This window comes from Equus asinus, chromosome 2 (assembly GCF_041296235.1).
Source record: "Equus asinus isolate D_3611 breed Donkey chromosome 2, EquAss-T2T_v2, whole genome shotgun sequence".
In the NCBI taxonomy this organism is placed as follows: Eukaryota; Metazoa; Chordata; class Mammalia; order Perissodactyla; family Equidae; genus Equus; species Equus asinus.
Genome location: NC_091791.1, coordinates 166,171,848 through 166,191,926, shown reverse-complemented (window position 1 = coordinate 166,191,926; position 20,079 = coordinate 166,171,848).

Sequence of the window (20,079 nt, the reverse complement as noted above, 5' to 3'; positions counted from 1 at the left end):
CCATACATATTCAGTTAACACTAGGACAAAGAATATTTTACCATGCTAAATAAAATTAAATAATTTAAATCTATAAAAAAATATATAGATGATAGATGGGTAGATAGATAGGTGAATGATAGATACACACATAGATAGATAGATAGATAGATAGATAGATAGATAGAAGTACACCCTGCTAAGTCAATCAATATTTCACAGTTTAATTTTTTCCATAGACTTAGTACCCTCCAATGCACTGTATTTATTTTATTGATATGTCTGTGTCCACCACTACAGGTTATTAGAATACAAAATCGTCAAAGGCAAGTATTTTTGTCCTTTTGGTCACTTATCTATTTCCAGCACTAACAATAGAGACTGGAAAATTGCAGCCTCTTAATATATATTTGTAAAATAGGGTTAAATAGAGTTAAAGGTGGAGGGATGAACTTCCAGAATTGCAGCCTCCTCTTAAATTAGATTAGAAGCTACTTTTAATAGAAAAGCTTTTCAATTGGTAGAAAACAAACCACTCCAAGTTTTCCTTAAATTTGAAGGCTAATCTCCACCTAACTCATTCAAATGTTCTACTCTTCTTTCCCAATGTAAACTTATTTGTAGAAAACTCTTTGTCCCTAGAGTAAGTCATAAGCTATGCAAATATGCAAGCAAAAGGAAAAGGAGAGAGATAGAGGATGAGTGAAGAAAGGCTGGCTCTCTTTGAGGCATATGGCTACCTGAGGTCGCTAACATATTTAAAATTAGAGATTTCCTACTATTTAAATTAGCCAGTGGAAACTCAGTCCTGCCTGAAAATGAAAAAATTTGAGAACGAAGGAGCTGTGAGCTTCCACCTTAGCTAACAGAGGGTAGCTGGCTCACAATCCCACTCAGTCCTACGCTGATGGGTCAGAATGAGGAAGCTTAAACTGCCTGCTCAGTGGGATAACCTAATGGGGTGGTCCTCCAAAGCCCTTGAAGTGAGAAGTTCCATAACCAGGACAGAAGAGGTGGTCAGTTGCCCCTGTGGGAAGCACTTATATTGCGTACAGAGAGCCTCACTCTATGCAGCCCAGGACCCAGTGAATGTTAGCAGAGCTTCTCTAAGATTCTCACGCTCTTCATTCACTTCTTCATTCAAGCACAACTTCTCTTCATCCCTGCTTCATTCCAGCCAAAAAGCACTGTCAGCCAGAGCAGTCGGGGATCCTCTCTGTATCTTTTGTTCTAGTATACTCTGCTCCCCATAAATATTTGAGACCCAAACATCAAGTCATAAGTCATGTTAGGGGAGTATGGATACAAGGCTAATATTCAGTTTGCTCCAAATCCTTTTAAGGAGAGTTGAAGTACAAAAAGTAAATTTTAAATTATAAAATCTGTACAGATTTAGGATATATGCTTACTCTGTCTCTTTCTTCACACACATCAGTATCACAAATGGCCCTTGTCTTCCGAGGTCATTAGGATCACATGACCATCTCTGCTGATATTTCATCTGAAAGAGAATAAAATAATCCATAGCCTCTGGATGGTGAATATGATTCTGGAAAATTAGTGAATTAGAGAAGGGATTCCTTGAGTCAAAGAGAGGAAAAGGAAATCTCAGAAATTCAACCCTGGGCCAGGAGAGAAATCTGGAGATATAAGTAAAACATGTCCTCTATCACTCAGGGAGCAGAGATGTTTGAGTATTAAAAATGGATAGTGCTGGGAGAAGATGTGTGTAGAAGTGGCTAGGAAAAGGTGAGGGTTGGTTGAATATGCAAAAAAAAAAAAAATACAAAGGTGAATGTTGAGGAGTTTGACTTGAATAAAACAAAAGCAGTCAAACCTGCAGAAGTCTTTCAAAGAGTAATACAATGGGTGTATTATACGTTGTTGGGCCTCTGCTGAAATTCTCTCAGAAACCTCGTATGTGCTCATCCTACCAACTTCTGTTTGCTTTGCTGCTGGCAGCTTAGAGAATAACTAACTTTTGTGGGCATACAAAAGTCCAGTGCCTTTGTCTCTAAGTTGAAAAAACTGTAGTAGGATTTATGCTCTAGTGCTCCCCACAAAATCAGGCTGACAGAATGTCAGGAACATCATCTGAAGTCTGACCCTTATTTGGCCTTTTCCCCTCCCTATTCAGCTGCACAAGTCCTCATCTTAAGGTCTCTGGGGAATAGGACCTAAAACAGTGGGTGTTTCAATAGCTTGTTCATTATTTTCATTGGTAAGAAAATAGCAGTACTTCCCATAATTATGATATCTTCCAGAGACATGGTACACCTATAGTGTCAGACATTGTATAACTCAACACTAATGATGCTTTCTGTTAAAGACTCAGAAATTTAGAAGAGATGAGCCTTAGTCTTCATTTATTTTGGATAATACCTCTAAGAACAAGTAGTGTTTGATTTAAGAAAAGTTATTGTATTCTTGTTTTTCATCATTAATACTCTCAGAATACATGGTTGATTTATGATGGTGATACGGGATGTGTTTGATTAATCATATTTGTAGTAGAGTTCAGCTAAGGACAACATGACAGCTTTATTTCTTAATGGGAAAAGTCAGTGTATCTCAAAGAAAAGCTGAACTTTTGATTATCTTCTGTCTAGGTTTATTCTATTTCCTAATAACATGACTAGGAGGCTATGGATTCCAGAATGGCAGTGTGAGTAGATCCATGGATGCTCTCCCCAGCAAAACAATCATAACTGGTAGAAATCATTCTTCAAAAATTAAGGTCTCCGGATATTGTCATAAGGGTATAAAGAAAATGAAAAAGGGTATAGGAAAATGTTTCTTCAGGAAAATCTGTTAAATCTCCACAAGAACAGAAAGAGTCTGTGTCACTGGAGATGTAACCCACTCCTCGCCATCCAGCTCAGCATGATGGAAGCTCTGCTTTGGATGGGTGCAGCCAAGAACACAGGCCTCCCCCTCCCCCAGGCTACAATATCTCCCTAAGAGGGGCTGACTGCCAACTTTTCTCATCTCCCTCAACTTTGTTTTGTAGAAGCTCTATTTCAAGCAAGAGGAACGGAGAGGTCTAGGGCTACTTGTCACCTCCCAGCCCCTACTCAAATGGCAGAAGCTCTACCCTAGGCATGGTAGACTGAGAATATAGGTCTATTGACCCCACACCAGCTCACTCGTAGAGTACTAGTTCTATGCTGGGAAAGGCAAGCCAAGAAGACCAGAGGCTATTGGCCCCACCCAGCACACTGCTTTGTCACTGGGATGTCACTCTGAGACAAGCAGGCCACTGTCCCTTTTCTCACAGCTCCAGAGCAGTGGAATAAATGTTGTACCAAGGGAGAGTAGCAGCTGTAAGAACAGAGAGCTTTCCTCTAGGAAAGACTATTTGGAGCAGAGCATTTTCACGTTCAAGTTTAAAGGTGCTATTGAAAACAATGTAGGTTTTGGTGGTAAGCAATTAAGAAGAGGCTGGTAGCTCAATGAGAGCAACAAGCTAAATCACAGACAACTAGATAGAAATTTAAAAGAGAGAACAGGAAAAAAGAAAGCTAAGAAGAGTCTTCTAGGGGGTCTGAAAAAGCCTCAAAGATGAGCCTCAAAGGTTACCTCTGCAAAAGGACTTGAATTTAATTGGATCAGACCTTGGAGCAAGTTATGCCCCTAAGACATTGTTGAAAACAATAGAACAATAAGCCAGCACTTAGTGGAGACTATTGGCTAGGTGTGATACAAACAGAGGCAGAAAGCTTAGCACAGAGATGAGGGAAAAAGACCTTCAAAGAGAGACTTGCTAAAACGTCTATCATACCAGGATGTCTGACCACATATCCCACACTGTAGCCTTGCAATAATGTCATCAAAGGCTGCACACTGTGGGGAAAAATGGTCTTAACTGAAAGAATCAAGTCACTAAACAAGTAAACCAGCAAATAACAACAGCAATTCCTAGAAGGGGCACAGAATTGATGTGTGGAATTGTTGTAATATATGCAGGAGCCTAAATAATGGCCCCCAAAGATATCCAGTTCCTAATGCCTGGAATCCAAAAATGTGACTTTATGTGGCAAAACGTACTTTGATTATATGATTAATTTAAGGATCCTGATATAGTTATCTTAGATTATCTGGGTATGCCCTAAATATAATCACAAATGTCCTTAAAAACAGAAGTAGAAGAATATTTGACTTCAGAAGAGGACAGAGATGCAGTGATGGAAGCAAGAGGTTGGAGTGATTCAAGAAGGAATCATGAGCCAAGGAATCCAGATGGCCATCAGAAGCTAGAAAGGCAAGGAAATGGATTTTCCCTCAGAGCCTCTAGAAGGAATCAACCCTTCTAAGACCTTGACTCTAGCCAGTGAAACTGATTTCAGACTTTTTGCATCTAGAGCCGTAAGAAAACAAATTTGTTTTGTTTTAGATCAAAATGTCAGCATGTTGGTTCCTTCTGAGGGCTGTGAGAGAGAATCTCTTCCATTTCTCTTGCCCAGCTTCTGATAATTTAGTGGCTAACTTTTGTTTTTAGCATCACTCCAATCTCTGCCTTCATCTTCATGCTGTGTTCTCCCTATGTGTCTGTCTCTGTCCAAATTTCCTCTTTTCATAAGGACATATGAGATTAAGGCCTATCCTAATGACCTTATCTTAACTAATTACATTTGCAATGAACATATTTCCAAATAAGTTCACATTCTGAGGTACTAGGGGTTAGAATTTCAACATATAAATTTGAGGAGAAGACACAATTCTACTCATAACAGCTGCCACTGGAAACTATATACAATATATTATCTAAAATGTCAAGTTTTCAACAAAAAATTATGAGACATGGAAAGGAACAGGATGGTAAGATCCTCATACAGAAAAAAAAATAACATGGGGCAACAGAAACTACTTTTGAAAGGATTCAGATATTGGACTTAGCAGACAAAGATTTCAAAGTAGCTAGTTTAAATTTGTCCAAAAAACTAAAGGAAATCATGCTTAAAGAAGCAAAAAAAAGTATGATGGTAGCATCTCATAAAATAGAGAATATCTATAAAGAGGTAGAAATTATTTTTTAAAAGGAAAAAATGGAAATTCTGGAATTGGAAAGTATAATAATCAAAATTAAAAATTCACTAATGGAGCTCAATAGTAGAGCTGAGCTCCTAGAAGAAGGAATCAGTGAACCAGAAGGTAGGTCTACAGAGATAATGCAATCTGAAAAACAGAAAAATGAAGAAAAATGAACAGAGACTCAGAGAAATATGGGACACTGTTAAGAACAGCAATATGTGCATAATGGGAGTACCAGAAGGGGAGAAGAGAGAGAAAGTAGCAGAAAACAATATTTGAAGAAATAATGGACGAGAGCTACCTTGATCCCACAAAAAACGATCCACTCATTTAAGAAGCTCAATAAATCCAAGTAGGATAAATTTAAAGAAATCTATACCCAGACACATTATAGTCAAAATGGTGAAAGACAAAAGAAAATCTTGGAAGAAAAAAAGAAAAACAAACCGTTACAAACAAGGCAACTCTAATAAAATTAACAGCCAAGTTCTCAACAAAAACACTGGAGAGTGAAGGCAGTGGGAAGATATACTCACAGTAAAATATAGAAAGAAAAAGTACCATCAGTGAAAAATCCTATAATTGGCAAAATATCTTTGAAAAATTAAGGTAATAAAAGACATTCCCAGATACATACGAAGTAAGAGAATTCATTGGTCTCAGATCTGCCTCAGAAGAAATAATAAAGGACGTTCTTCTGGATGAAAGAAAATGACTTCAGATGGTAATTTTCATCCACATACACACAAAAAACTCCATTATATGTAATTGTTTAATTAATTATAAAAGGCATGCGATTGTGTATTCTTCTCTTAACTGATTGCACACTGTCTTCTCTTAACTGATTTAAAGAGCAATTATATAAAGTGACTTGTATATAACTCTCTTATTGGGACTATTACATATAAAAATGTAGTATATTTGACAATAAAAGCACGAAGGAAAAAGATAGTTGCAAAAATGTCTTGGAGCAAGGAAATGACACCAGATGGTAACTTGAATTTGCAGGAATTAATTAAGAGAGCCAGAAATGGTAAATAAGAATTTTAATACAACAAATCCCATAAATGCATACTTGTTTTCCTTTTTTCTCTCAGCTTCTTAAAAGGCATGAAGTTATGAAGATATAAAGTAATAATTATAACAACGTATTGGTAGTTTGTAACACATATATATACAGTAGGAATAAAAATTATAGCACAAAAGAGAGAAGAGGAACTAGAACTGTAGAGTAGTAACGTCTCTATATCTCACCTCAATTAACTCAGCATAATTCTAAAGTACATCCTAATGACTTCAGATGTGCATAATAAGCCCTAAAGAGACCACTAAGAAAATAACTCAAAGACTATAGTGAAAAATAATTAAAGGAATTACAATATTATGCTAGAAAATATTCACTTAATGCTAAAGAAGTCAGTAAAAAAAAGAACAGAGAAGCAAAAAAGACATAGGACATATAGAAAACAAAATTAGAATGACAGACATAAATTCAATTATATCAATAATAACATTAAATGTGAATGGATTAAAGAATCCAATCAAAAAGCACAGATTATCAAACTGGTTAAAAAATATATACAACCATGTGCTGTCTATAAGAGACATTTTTGATTCAAAGATAAAAATAAGTTAAAGGTGAAAGGGTGGAGAAGTATATTATGCACAGTGCAAGCATAAGAGAGCTGGAGTTGCTATACTATTATTAGACAAGATAAAATTTAAACCAACAACTGTTACTAGAGGTAAAAAGGGATATTTTATAATGATAAAAGGGGCCAATCCATCAGGAAGATACACCAGTTATAAACATAGATGTCCCTAACAACAGACACCAAAATACACAAAGCAAAAATGGGCAGAACTGCAGGGAGGAATAGCTAATTCAACAATAATAGCTGGAGACTTCAATATCTCACTTTTGATAATTGAAGAACTAGACAGAATATCAGTGAGGAAATATAAAACTTGAGCAACAATATAAACCAGGCAAACCCAACAGACATTCACCCAACAGCAACAGAATATACATTCTTCTGAAACATGTAGGGAACATTCTCCAGGATAGACCATATCCTAGGACATAAAACAAGTCTCAAGAACATGAATGGGACTTAGCTGAATGCAGTACATATTTTAAAGTTTTTCCACAACTTATGAACATTCAGAAAGTCTTCTTTTGTTTGCTTTGCTGCACTAGTAAGATGGGATGCAAGTGTTTACAGTAGCCTTGGGACACATTGTGGTGAGGCAGATTGAACATTCTTGAGACACCCAACTCAGCTGGATCATTACGTAATAGCATCTTTATTGGAGTGAGTTTTTCTTTTCTTTTTATTTCTTTCACTTTTTACCCTTTTGGAGTCCAGCATACTGTGGCTTTATTGTTTATTTTAGTTCAGCCCTCTAATCAGCTACTCTGCTAGTTCCCGGTTGGAGGTTTATAGTGCAGAAAGAGGTGTAGGGTGAGAAGGGGAGATAACGACCAAAGTCTCAAAACTGTAGGGCCAAAAAGTATCTGTGGTTAAAACCCTGCCACTGTGGGTTAGGAATATTAAGCTATATAAATGCTGTGTGGCGGTCTTGTGATGGGATTGTGGTTGGAGAGGGAGCTGAGCCCAGCTGAGGGTTTGTGTACAGGTTGCAGGTGCCTGGGGAGCAGCGTGGCTCCACAGCACAGAAATAAATTCCTGAGTCTGTGGTCTGGGAAGAAGAAATATACAATGAGCTGTGGCGTTCTTTAGCGAGTGTCGTAGCATTTCATCTTCCATTCAGCTTTGTCCCTGAAGGAACGTAAAACAGGCTGATGAGGCGGCCCCCAGGATGTTGGCGAAGCCACTGCACGTTGCTCACAGAGATGGAAAAATTGCACCGCAGCGTTGAACTGGCTCCCTCCTGGAGGCTCAGGACTGGGGGACTCTGCTCCACCTGCGCCCCTCTCACACCTGATGAGAAATGAAGAAACAGTCACAGGTGATGGTCACTGTAACACCTACAAAACCCGGAAAATGCCCCCATAGATTATGAGGATAGAAAGTCTGCAAGCCTTGTAATCTCCTTTCCCTCCCTCCCTCAGCAACACTGCAGCTGCTAAACCCTTGGAGATTCCCATCTGGGACAGCCCGACTCACAGCAAACCTGGGCACACAAAAGCCCCAGCACAGCGCCCAACAGCCTCTTCAGGATGCTCTGCCTTGTTGATCGGGACATTTTCACAAGATATATTTACCTAAACCCTGGGCCAGTGAGCGTCATGACTTGGATCTGGAACTGGTCCTATGTCTGCCACCAATCAGCCTCAACCACAAGCCTGCTCAGGCCCAGACACCCTGTGAGGGGAAGCCCCACCCTCCAGTCTCAGCTGGAGGGGGTGGACTGAGAGGGGAAAAAGAAAGGTCAGTATTCTAGCAGTGAGGGACATTTTCTGATAATCCTGGATGTGGTAAAAAGTGCCAGAAGGAAAGGGAGAGGAGTCCTTGGGAGGGAGAGGTGCCTAATCTACCCTAATTACAGCCTCAGGAGGATCATAGAAAGAACGTCCACATTTTCAAATCCAAAAATCAGCCTATTCTGACAAACGGATCTTTACTAACTTACGAATTAATTATATGAGTCATTCCAGGCACACAAAGTGATAAAGTAATAAGAACAAAGTAATAAAGTAGTGAGAACATAAATGTTATGTTTACTGCATTTGTGTTTAATGAATTGCTATTATTGGATACGTGAAATATATGCATTGGAACTCTCCTGGAATAACCAAGACGTGGTAAATATTGTTATAAGAAATGCACCTAATAAGACTGTAAATTTTGAGAAAAAAATAGGATCAATTTGAACACTATTTTTACATATTATCGTTGTTGCTGCATAATATGTTTTGTTTTCTAATTCTTGTCCGTAAATCTTCCTGTGGTTCACACTTGCAGCTCAGTTCTCTTTTTCTTTCTAATTCCTCTGTCTTCCTTTTTTCCTCCTGCTTTTCCCAACCATTACATTTCTACTTCTATATTCTCCTTTTTTTCCTTAACTTCTGTCTCTTTCTTCTTTTTGATTTTCTAGTGACAGGAAAAGGACAGAAAGAATATTAAAGAAAAGGTAGTATTCAATGGATTAGAAATAATATTGAATCTGTGAAATGGAAGTTCATATTTTCCCCTGATTATAAAAATCTTAGGCAATATAAATGAAAAAAATCAGAAAAATCTGCTATCTATACTTCGGAATTATCCATCTTCACTTTTGCTTTATATGATCCAGGAGATTTTTTTGATAGATGTGGATAAAGATAATGATGTAGATAAAGAAAATGATAACAATGTAAATGCAGATGTATGCATTACAGCTGTAAGCTTCTAGTACTCGATCCGAGAATAAAGCAGAGCTATTAATGGAAAGGAATATTCAGCAAGAAGCATGTTTCTTATGTACTGATAATGATTAGTTTTTCCTCACACACAATTATTCTCTCCTTGTTACTATTACTAGTCCCCATTTGCACACTCAGAGTATTTCCCCAATCTTTCAACAACTATTCACATCTAGGTCCCTCAGGGTAGTCCCTGGGTTTAAGAAAAGCCTATAGTGCCTCCTAATGGGTCAAAACCTTAAAAAAGGAACACTTCTCACTCAGCAGATATGCATAGCTTAGCCCAGCTGGCTTTTCTAGGGCTGTACCTGTGGACTGACTTGAAGACTCAGAAGTGTCCACAAGGATGGAGAGTACCATAAATAGGACTAGGAGTCCCCACAGTGCCTTTTTATGAAAACAAATATATTCTTACCATTTAATTCTTCCTTAGAACTTCTAAACAATGAGCACTCTAATGTGACCCAGCTTAGCTAATATATTTAATAGTGTTCTAGACCTGGGACAATACAAACGTGAGTTAGACACTGTACTTTTCTTCAGAGATCTTGTGGTATAAAGGGGGGGGGGGGACAAACGTCTCTGTATGTAATGAAAGCCTAAAGGATGCCATAATAGAAGCATGCCATAAATACTACGTGAAAACCAAGACAGTGACAAGTACTTCAAGCCCATATTACGGGAGACAGCTTAATGGAAAAAGTAATACTATGTGCCTTCTATGGAGGTTACAAGAGAGAATAGTAATTAAAGGAAAGATAAGTTATCTTTGAAAGGTGACCCTTTATTTTAAATACAAGGAACAGAGAAAATGAACAAGTATGTGGACAGGGCCATAAATCACAAACACACACACACACACACAAATGTATTGAAGAACACAGGATATCTATGTCACTTGGGTCCTGGTACAATCTGTAACCTTTAACAACTACTGTCACCATTCAGGCTCAAGGAAAATGCTTATCCACCAACCTTAACAGTTGCCCTTGAAACTGCATTCGAATATCAGAAAAAATTGTGGATTGCACTGCTGCTGACATAGAGGCAGACTCTGATTTGGAATTTGGGGAGATTTTAGGGAAGAGAAAAGAAAAATTAATTAACGAGCCTAATCTTTCCTCTCAGATGGTGCGGATGCAATATATTTTTACATAAAGAAATATTGTTTCCTGGGAGTGCTGAGGATCCGTTTTCTTTCTTATGTACTCATCTGCAGTTCTGAAGGGTGTGCATGAATCAGCACAGAATTCACAACAGTTGCCCATGATGGCTGGAATACTTTGAGGTATTAAACAAAATTACTTTTAAATTGTATATATTTATTCTAGACCAATCCTGCATACAGAATAATATTGATTATTTACTTTAGCAACTAGATAGACATTGAAACTAGGATTGTGAATAGTTTTATTTTTATAAAAGATTTCTATAATTGTTTTCAAATAAATTTTAAATAAAATTTGTTTTAAATACATCTTATTAAAACTGTTGATTGCTAATTATTTGCATTTTGCTTTTTAGCTTTAGTAGATATTTTAAAAGAAAAATAACTGTTTTTGAAAACATATGAAAATAATTTTAGTTTATGCTCTTGTCTCGGACACTGAATAATAATAATCTTCTGTAAATGGATTTGGTGGTAAAACGGATGGAAACTAAGGACCCTTGTATTTTCATTGAAGTAGAAAGTAAAGTGATCTGCCAACACCGAAGATCAGCTGAACTGTTCAAGAATGTTGCAAATGTTTGCTCATGGCACTGGGAGAAACAGTGTGAAAAATAAGTAAAGATGATTAAGGAATCACTAATTATCATTGGGTACTCAGCAGGTATTAGAGAAGTTGAATTAGAAGGGAGAACAGAGAGAGGTAACCTTGGTGGGTCTGATAAGGAAAGAGTGGGTCACCCATAGAACAACCAACCCTAAGATTCCACATGGAACTTCGGCATGACGTTGTGTTTAATGCAGAATGCCTGGTACCGGGGGTCACTGGATGAAGAAGGTTTTCTTTCATTCATACTATACTGTCTTTGGAAATATCACTTTGTGCACAGCCTTAAGTGCTAGCTTCAAGTCCACTAATCTCAAGTATTTTAGTCAAAGAGCTGAAGTCCTTTGAGGAAAGAGTCCTCTCGGGATAGTAGTAAAATAATCTGGAGATACTGCAGTTTGAAATAAGCAATTGTCCTGGGTTTTCTGATTGCTTGAGAGATGAGATTAACATTGTAAAGCAATTCTCTGATTTGCGTGATACCAACTCACATGGCCAACCTCAAGCCATCTTAGCCCATCTCTATTTCAAAGAACATGGGAGTAAAGTAACTTCCTCCAGCTTGATGAAAATCCTACAGCCTCATTTTCTTTAGAATCCTGGCTCTAGAGGATAAAAATGCTGCACTTTAGAAAATAGGAATTCACTTTGCAAAATGGAAAAAAAATTTAAAAATCTAAGATTTCCATACGAAAAAAACGCTTTCCAGGATTCTGTATTCTCTGTTTTGTTAGCCGTCTCGGAACATGCCAACCTCCTAAATACAACTCAGGCTGAGACCTTGAGTCTTTTGAGCTACAGTGTCTCCGGAGGTTTGTGTTCAGCTCTCCCTGCAGTCGCAGGCACTGTGTCACTCAGAGCACAGAAGTACTTGGCCGAGTCACTCCAATGGGTTGAAGGTTTCCTCAGGTGGAAGGAGGTGTCACTCCTGTTTAATTCAGCCTCAAAACCTTTGATGCCCGAAACAAGGTTGTTTTCAGATTTGTACTTCAGGAGAAGCTGAAGTCCTTGGTTGGGATATCTCACGTACCAGAAGAGACACGGTGGAAGAGAAGACGAACAGTTACACCTCAGCTTCAGAGGGGCTCCTTCAGAGACAGTCATGTGGACGTCAGGCTGGGTCACTGATTGGGCTCCAGTCCCTACTGAAACATCAATGCTGTATGAATGAACTCAGCTAAAACAAAAACTCTCCATTCAGACTCAAACAAGAATGATGTTCCTTTTGTAGACAAAGGAGTAAGTGGAATGGTACTCACTCAGGAACAGGAGCACCCCGAGCATCAGGGTGAACACCAAGGTCATGGCCAAGCAGTGAAGAAGCAGGGAGCTCCTTTCCAGGAGATTCCCCTCAAACATACAAAAATCTGATGTCGGAGAGACTTGAAGCCAGTATTCTCTGAGGTTGAGAAGGAATGACAGGGGATTTAGACGCCTTCTTCTAGATGTGGGAGGGACTGTTAGGAAGACATGCTCTCTTGACAAATTGCTTGCCTCTGGTGTCTGACATTCTTTATGTGTCCTCATCTAGAAAATGTGGTCAGAACATCTCTTTAAACTGTAAGAAAGGAAAGTTTTTGTAAGTTTATTCTGACCTTTTAGAATTCCCAATTTAGGCAACAATGCCCTCCAGGGGCCAAATAGAGAGCAAAGGAGAAGTTCTTAATTTTTGTGAACCTTTTCCACCTCCTTCTGGCTTTTCTGTGGCTGAATTTCAAAGCATTATGATTATATACAGAGGGTGGTTTATGTTTTGTAGGCCCTGAAACTTATAAAATGGGAGCTTTTTAAAAGAGCACAAAATTATGAATAAAAAATTGAATAAAAATAATTTTTTAGAATGAGAAATAAAATCACAACAAATTACAAATTTTAAAAACCAAATACCACAAACATCATAAAATCTAGAAAATTACCTAACATTTTATTACTTATTTCCCCGACACATTTCTATAATACTTTTTGTTTCTATGTTATTTTTTCTCCATACTTTTTAACTGTCTCTTCATATGACAATAAATTTATAATATTTCCTATATAGAAAGAAGAAAGATAATTCAGTCTTTACTCCTAGCATGGTGTATCAAATTTTGTTGTGTATTTATTTATTTATTTAGTTAGTTTTTTGAAGACTTCATTTTTCCTTCTTCTCCCGAAAGTCCCTCGGTACATAGTTGTGTACCTTTAGTTGTGGGTCCTTCTAGTTTTGGCATGTGGGACTCCACCTCAGCATGGCTTGATGAGTGGTGCCATGTCTGCGCCCAGGATCCTAACCGGTGAAACCCTGGGACACCAGAGAAAAAGCATGCGAATTTAACATGGCCGTGGGGCTGGCCCCAGTTGTGTTTTCTTTTTGTTTTTTTGTTTTTCAAATTCACAGTACATTATGAAAATTCAACATAAATTTTGGGAGTTATAATCAAATTTTGGAAAACGTCTATTAAGTTACTATATGCTGTAAGATTTCATTACATTTCAAGTTTTCTTATGCTGTAACAAATCCTAAATATTATGAACTGATGATACTCATTAACTAGTTTAAGTCTGTTTTACTTTCTTATTGCTGTGTAACAAATTACCGTGAACTTTGTGACTTAGAACAACACTGATTTATTATCTTACAGTTTCTATAGATGAGAAGTCTGGGCACAACTAAGCATCAAATTACGTTTCTTTCTCTCTAAAACCATTGTACTATTATTGTTTACTTCAAATCCATGTTTAAATGCAGAGTTATGTAATGAATCAAAACTGCATTTAATGTAAAACAATTGAAATCATAAAGCGTATGTTCTCTGAGCACAATGAAATAAAACTATAAATAAATAACAGAGAGATAACAGGAAAATCTCCAAATACTCGAAAACTAAACAACCCGCTTCTTAAGGATCACAGAGAATGTCACAAGAGAAATCAAACATACATTGAACTGAATGGAAATAAAATTTAAACATATCAAAATTTATGGGATACAGCCAAAGCAGTACTGAGAGGGAAATTTATAACATTAAATGAAAATATTAGAAAAGAATAAAAGTCTCAATTCAGGGGGCAGACTGGCCCTGTGGCATAGTAGTTAAGTTTGTCATGCTCAACTTCAGCAGCCCTGGTTCATGAGTTTGGGCCCTGGGCACAGACCTATACCACTTTTCAGCCGTGTTGAGGCAGCAACTCACATACAAAATAGAGGAAGACTGGCAACAGATGTTAGCTCAGGGAAAATCTCACCAAAAAAAATTAAATTCATGCTTCAAGAACCTAGAAGAAGAAGAAAAAATTAATCCAAAACAAAAATAAAAAAGGAAATAATAAAGATAAAAGCAGAAATCAATGAAATTAAAAATCAAAAAATAGAGAAAATCAATAAAACAACGAGCTGGATCTTTAAACAAAGTGAAACTGACAAACTTCCTGCAAAGTTTGATCTTTAAACAAAGTGAAACTGACAAACTTCCAGCAAAACAGAGGAAGAAAAAAATGGGAAAGATGTAGACAGGCTAACTAGAAGTAGGGCACCCTATGATTGGTTAGGAGTCACTATTTGTCTTTTTCCATTTGGTGCTGATTTGGATGAACCTCTTAAACATTATGCCAAGTGAAAGAGGCCATACACAAAAGGCCTCATATTGTGTGATTTCGTTTATATGAAGTGTACAGAATAGGGAAATCCATAGAGACAGAAAGCAAGTTGGTAGTGGCTAGGGGCTGAGGGTAGGAGAGACTGGTGAGTAACTGCTTAATGGGTATGTGGTTTCCTTTTGGGGCGATGACGAAGTTTGAAACTTGGTAGGAGTGGTGGTTGCACAACATTGTGAACGTACTAGATGCCACTTAATTGTCCACTTTAAAAGAGTGAACTGTATGGCATATGAGTTAGTCTCAATAAAGCTATTATTTATACTGAAGTTGACAAAAATCTAAAGATCATAGAATTCATAATTTAACTTCAGATCATTATGTCAGGTTTTGTATATTTAATTGCATCTATCTGGAGAGGGAGTTGATTTAGAAAATGCATCACTGGAAAAATATCTTTAGCTTCAAGATAGAACACGTAGTTGGAGCCCCAGCCTCAGAGTTTGGGTGTTGGTGACAGGTGCGCATTGAGCACTGTGCCCCACGGCACAGAGGTAGGTGGCAGAGTCACCAGGCTGGGAAGCTGCAATGTGCAAAGCACTATGTCTTGATGATTCATCCAACGAGGCTTTCATTCTTCCACTTATTTGTTCTCTCTGATTTGACTGGATCAACAACAGAGAAGCGAGCCCTTTCCCAGGGTCCTGCCTAAACCACTGAAGGGAGTAAATTGCGCTATCAGTGTAGCTGCAGTTGAGAGCCAAACTGTCTCCCTCTCGGACACTCAGAGCTTCAGGACTCTGCTCCACCTGCTGTTTACTGCTCACCCCTGTTCAGGAGAACACAGAGAGAAGGACTGGGTAGTGGCTAATTATTCTCAGGAATTAGTTTTAAATTTACTTTTTCAACTTCCACAGAAACTCCCAGCAAACCACACTGGTACAACTCCCTATCTTTCTCTCTCTTCCCTGGGGGGAAATGTCCCAGAGTCTGTCTGATCTTTGCCCATTTCCAGATCCCTCTAACTCACAGTCTAGTTGTAACCAGAGGATGAGCAGGCTCAGAGGTTTGTCCATTCCTTCTGTCGCTCGGATTCACTGAGAACTGTTCTCCTGTCTGTGGTATTGACAAAGGCTCACATGATAAAAGATCTGCTTTGCTATCTTATATATTCAAAGATTTCTACAGGAAACACAGAGTGGAAACAGCCAATTAGAGGCAAGTTACACACACACACACACACACACACACACACACACACACATGCCTACACTGATCTGCAAAGAATGGGAGGCAGAAATGGAAACACTGCCATCTCAGGACCAAGCCCAGCATTGTCAGAGAAATGCTTATCTCTCCTCCTCTTGAATGTAAACGATTTTTTAAATATCAAATTTGTACAGTGTAGCTAAATCATGCATAGAGAGAAGTGTATAGCATAAACTCTCATATTAGAAAGGAATAAATCTAAATTTTTACTATTTAGTGACAGCTGCTTCCTCCAGATTCCTGAAACGGCTCCTTCCTCTTGCCACTTCAGCCCTTAAGGACTGGTTTCCATTAACTCACACTTTCTTAAAAAGTCTTTTCATCTCTTCTCACCCATCAGATTGCAGTTACGAATGATAATATTAGTATTCAGTGTGTGTGAAAATGTCAGGACATGGGCACTCATCTCTGATACCTGAAGTAAAAACTAATAAAGATTTACAGATTATTTACATATCTTTGAATGCCAGAAATTCTTTGTGGCTGGAAATTTTTCTTAAGAAATGACCCTATAAATATATGTATAAAATTGTACATTGTATGCAGCAGGAAAATTTTAAACATCCTTCGATAGAAATATTCAAAACATTTTGGTAGATCTATATTGAGATATACTATTCAATTGTGAAAAAGAATAAGTAGACAAGTTTTCTGACTTGCAAAGATTTCTCTGATTTATTCAGTCAAATTATAGTACTTTATGTATAAGTGTGGTCCCTCATGTCTTTAAACAGTATGTTCATTATAGATACATGTGTAAATAAATCAAGAAATCTTTAACAGTAACTGAGAACCTGTGAGGGCCGAATCTCGGAAGTATCAATTTTTTCTATATGCTTAAAATTGCTTTAATATTTTAAACATGTAAATATTAACTTTACCTGCTTAATCACAAAAATAGAGAACTTAATGAAAGTAAGAAAAGCTAAGAAAAATTTTTAAATAAGAAATATTAAGATAGTCCCTTTCTAGCAAACTTTCAAGATGCAGTTATTTCTCAAATGTATGTGCTATGCTATAGTTGAAAAAATTGAGAGAATCTAGATATTTCTCAGAGGAGTGATGTTCAGTTTATGAACTGCACATTGGCCCTTCAGCAAGAATGAGAATATTAGGTTGGAGAAAGGACACTTATCCAGGCTCTTCCTTCTTTCTGCTCTTTCCTTCCTGGCTCAGTTCTTGATTTCATGTACCTTTTCCTTATTTTTTCCTTCTTCATATTTTTTTCCATCTCCTTCCATTAAGCTTGTATCTTCTGTGTAATGTCCTCTTTAAATAGAGGTTATCTCCCTTCCCCACCAGGGAGAGAGATATGCCCTGTCTGCACCACTGTGCATCTCTCACAATGCAATAACACGCAGAGGTGTCTTACAGGGTAACCTGGTGTAGGATCATGGTACTGAATATTCTATCCACCGGGATGGGCAGTGAAGCCATTTTATTTGTCAATTTCTTCTTTAAACCTCAAATCAGATACCATGAGCCTGGGTTATAAAATTGTCAATACCATATGATGTACTTATTTCCTCTAACGGTGGAATGGGAACAGGGTATGCTCACTTCTCGTCCTTCAGTGCTGTCCAAGGACTTGGGCTGTGGCCTTAACATTCACACACTTCCTAAGGGGGGAAATATAGGATTGTCTCCAGACTCCCAGGGCAGATTTTTAAGGTCAAGTTACAGTACCTCTAGAACGTACCTCTCTGACTCCCATCGCATACTTAAATTTTCTCTCATTTCCATCCTACAGAAAGAGCAAAGTATGGGTAGGATTATCTAGACTCCCTGGTCAAAAGGTAGGCTCTGTTGCTCTCTTCCATTTCCCTTGGGCTCAGTGAATATAAGAAATTATAGTAGGGAAAGCTCTTTTTGTGATCACTGAGGTTATGGATTGTATTGTGTCCCTTTCAAATTCATGTTTTGAAGTTTCACCCCTAGTACCTCAGAATATGATTTTATTTGGAGTCAGAGTCTCTACAGAGATAATAAAGTTAAAATGAGGTCATTAAGATGAGTTCTAATCCAATATGTCTGATGTTCCTATAAAAGGGGCAATTTAGACACTGAGACATGCATAGAGGGAAGATGATTTGAGGAGACACGGGGAGAAGATGGTCATCCGCAAGCCAAGGAGAGGAGCCTGGACTAGATTCTTCCCTCATAGCCCTCAGAAGGAACTGACCCTGTCAGGACCTTGATTTCAGACGTCTAGCCTCCGAACGGTGAGGCAATAAATCACTGCCGTTTAAGTCACCTAGTCTGTAGTACCTGCTATGACAGGCCTAGCAGGCTAATTTACTGGATACGATGCAGCTTCTCACACTGAGGATGTGACTTGCTCACACAGTATACAGGTGTGATCTGAAGTCTTGCTCTAAGAATCTTGAATGAAGGGCAGTGAGAGAAGTGGAGACAGCAGGTCCCTCTTTTGATTCCTTGCTTTCAAACACCATTCTTTCTTAGGCTCAAAACACTCACCCAGGGTCAGGAACACAGGAACACAGTCACCTCCATTACCAGCCTCATACTTCAGATACTAGAATCCAGGGCCTCTAGCTCAGCCTCTGTGTCTGCACCTGGGCTGGGGGAGGTGACAGAACACAGACACATCAGCTGAATGGCTCCCAGCACAGCCTCTCACTTGGCGGCTGTCTCCCTGGGGAATCCCCACACCTAGAGTCAGCCAGTGAAATACTAGCTCCTTGGTCGATACACCTTCCCAAGTTTAGTCATATGCCTGAAAGTAGGATAAAAATATGAAACAGACATCTATTCTCCACCCAGGAGTTCCCTTGAGAGTATTTATGAGTTTTAAACTCTAAGATGCTGAGTCGAAAGATGAAAACAAGGACGGCATCCACCCAGAACCCTTTTCTTACTGCTTTTTCACAACTCAAGAGACAGAATATATCTTATTGGTCATCTGATGCTCCGAGGAGCTCAAAATTTTTTCTTTACATTCAGGAAAGCTGCCAAGTCTTATACCATCATGAGAAGGATGAAGAAAGCCCAGCCAAACGACAAGAAAGAGAAAATGAGACTCAGATGCAGAGTATGATGTGCTCAAAATGACTCGGATGGTTCAGGTCAGAGTCTGATCTGGAAGCCAACATTCCTTATTCTCTGGTATCCTAAAATGCTTCTAGGGGTCATGTGTCTCTGGGAGGACATGTATAGACTGCATGTCCTGGGATAAAGGAAACAAGAGGCCTGCGATGGCACTCATCCTTATACGCCACAAACCCTGTTCTTAACCCAACCTTATCCATTATCCATGTGTGAGTAGTGGTTGCATACACAGAGTTGACTGGCAGAGGAGAAGAGAAAGGAGGGAAGGAAGGAAAGGCAGTGTAAGAAAGAAGGAGGGAGTAGCCTTGAACACTTTTTCTTATTTTCTCCCATTTAAGAAAACTGAAATAGATTGAGGAAAATAATTTCCTTCCCATCCAAAAAATTTTGCTTTTCTCTATCACTACAAGAAATCGACAAAAATAGATCAATTAAGCTTGAAAGCTGCAAGCCACTTCCTGTCTTCCACCTTCTGTCATCCTGTTTTGAGTGGAAAGAAAATCTTTCATAACACATTGGGACAAGGCCAGGAATCACTGGCTGCTGGAAGCTGTGCACAGACTGTTCTGCTGATAACAAAGAGAACAAAATATATCATTTGTCACTGATTCTGTATAACTTCAATACTGAATGTGAGCCAGCCACTCCCCCAACTGATCCGGGATGTTATTGACAGACACTACAGCCCCCTCTTGTGACTAAATATGTGAATGCCTTCATTCCCGTCCTGGGAAAGTCCACCAATCTTCTTTTGTAAAGTTGTTTTACAAAAATGGAAGAGAATAACTTATATGTGCTCATGATGTTACAGAAGGTGCTTAACCAATTTCAGTCATTTGCGGCTTCAGAATGATCACCGTGTGTGACAATTTTTGTAATATTAACAGCGTTTTTGTTTTTTCATTCATTTTTTAAAAACCAAATGACCTTTCCTCCATTCAGGCAATTGGGTGATTCTCTGCTCTTTACTTCAAGGAAAGGATGCACAGCTGGAAAAAGAAAATAAAGACG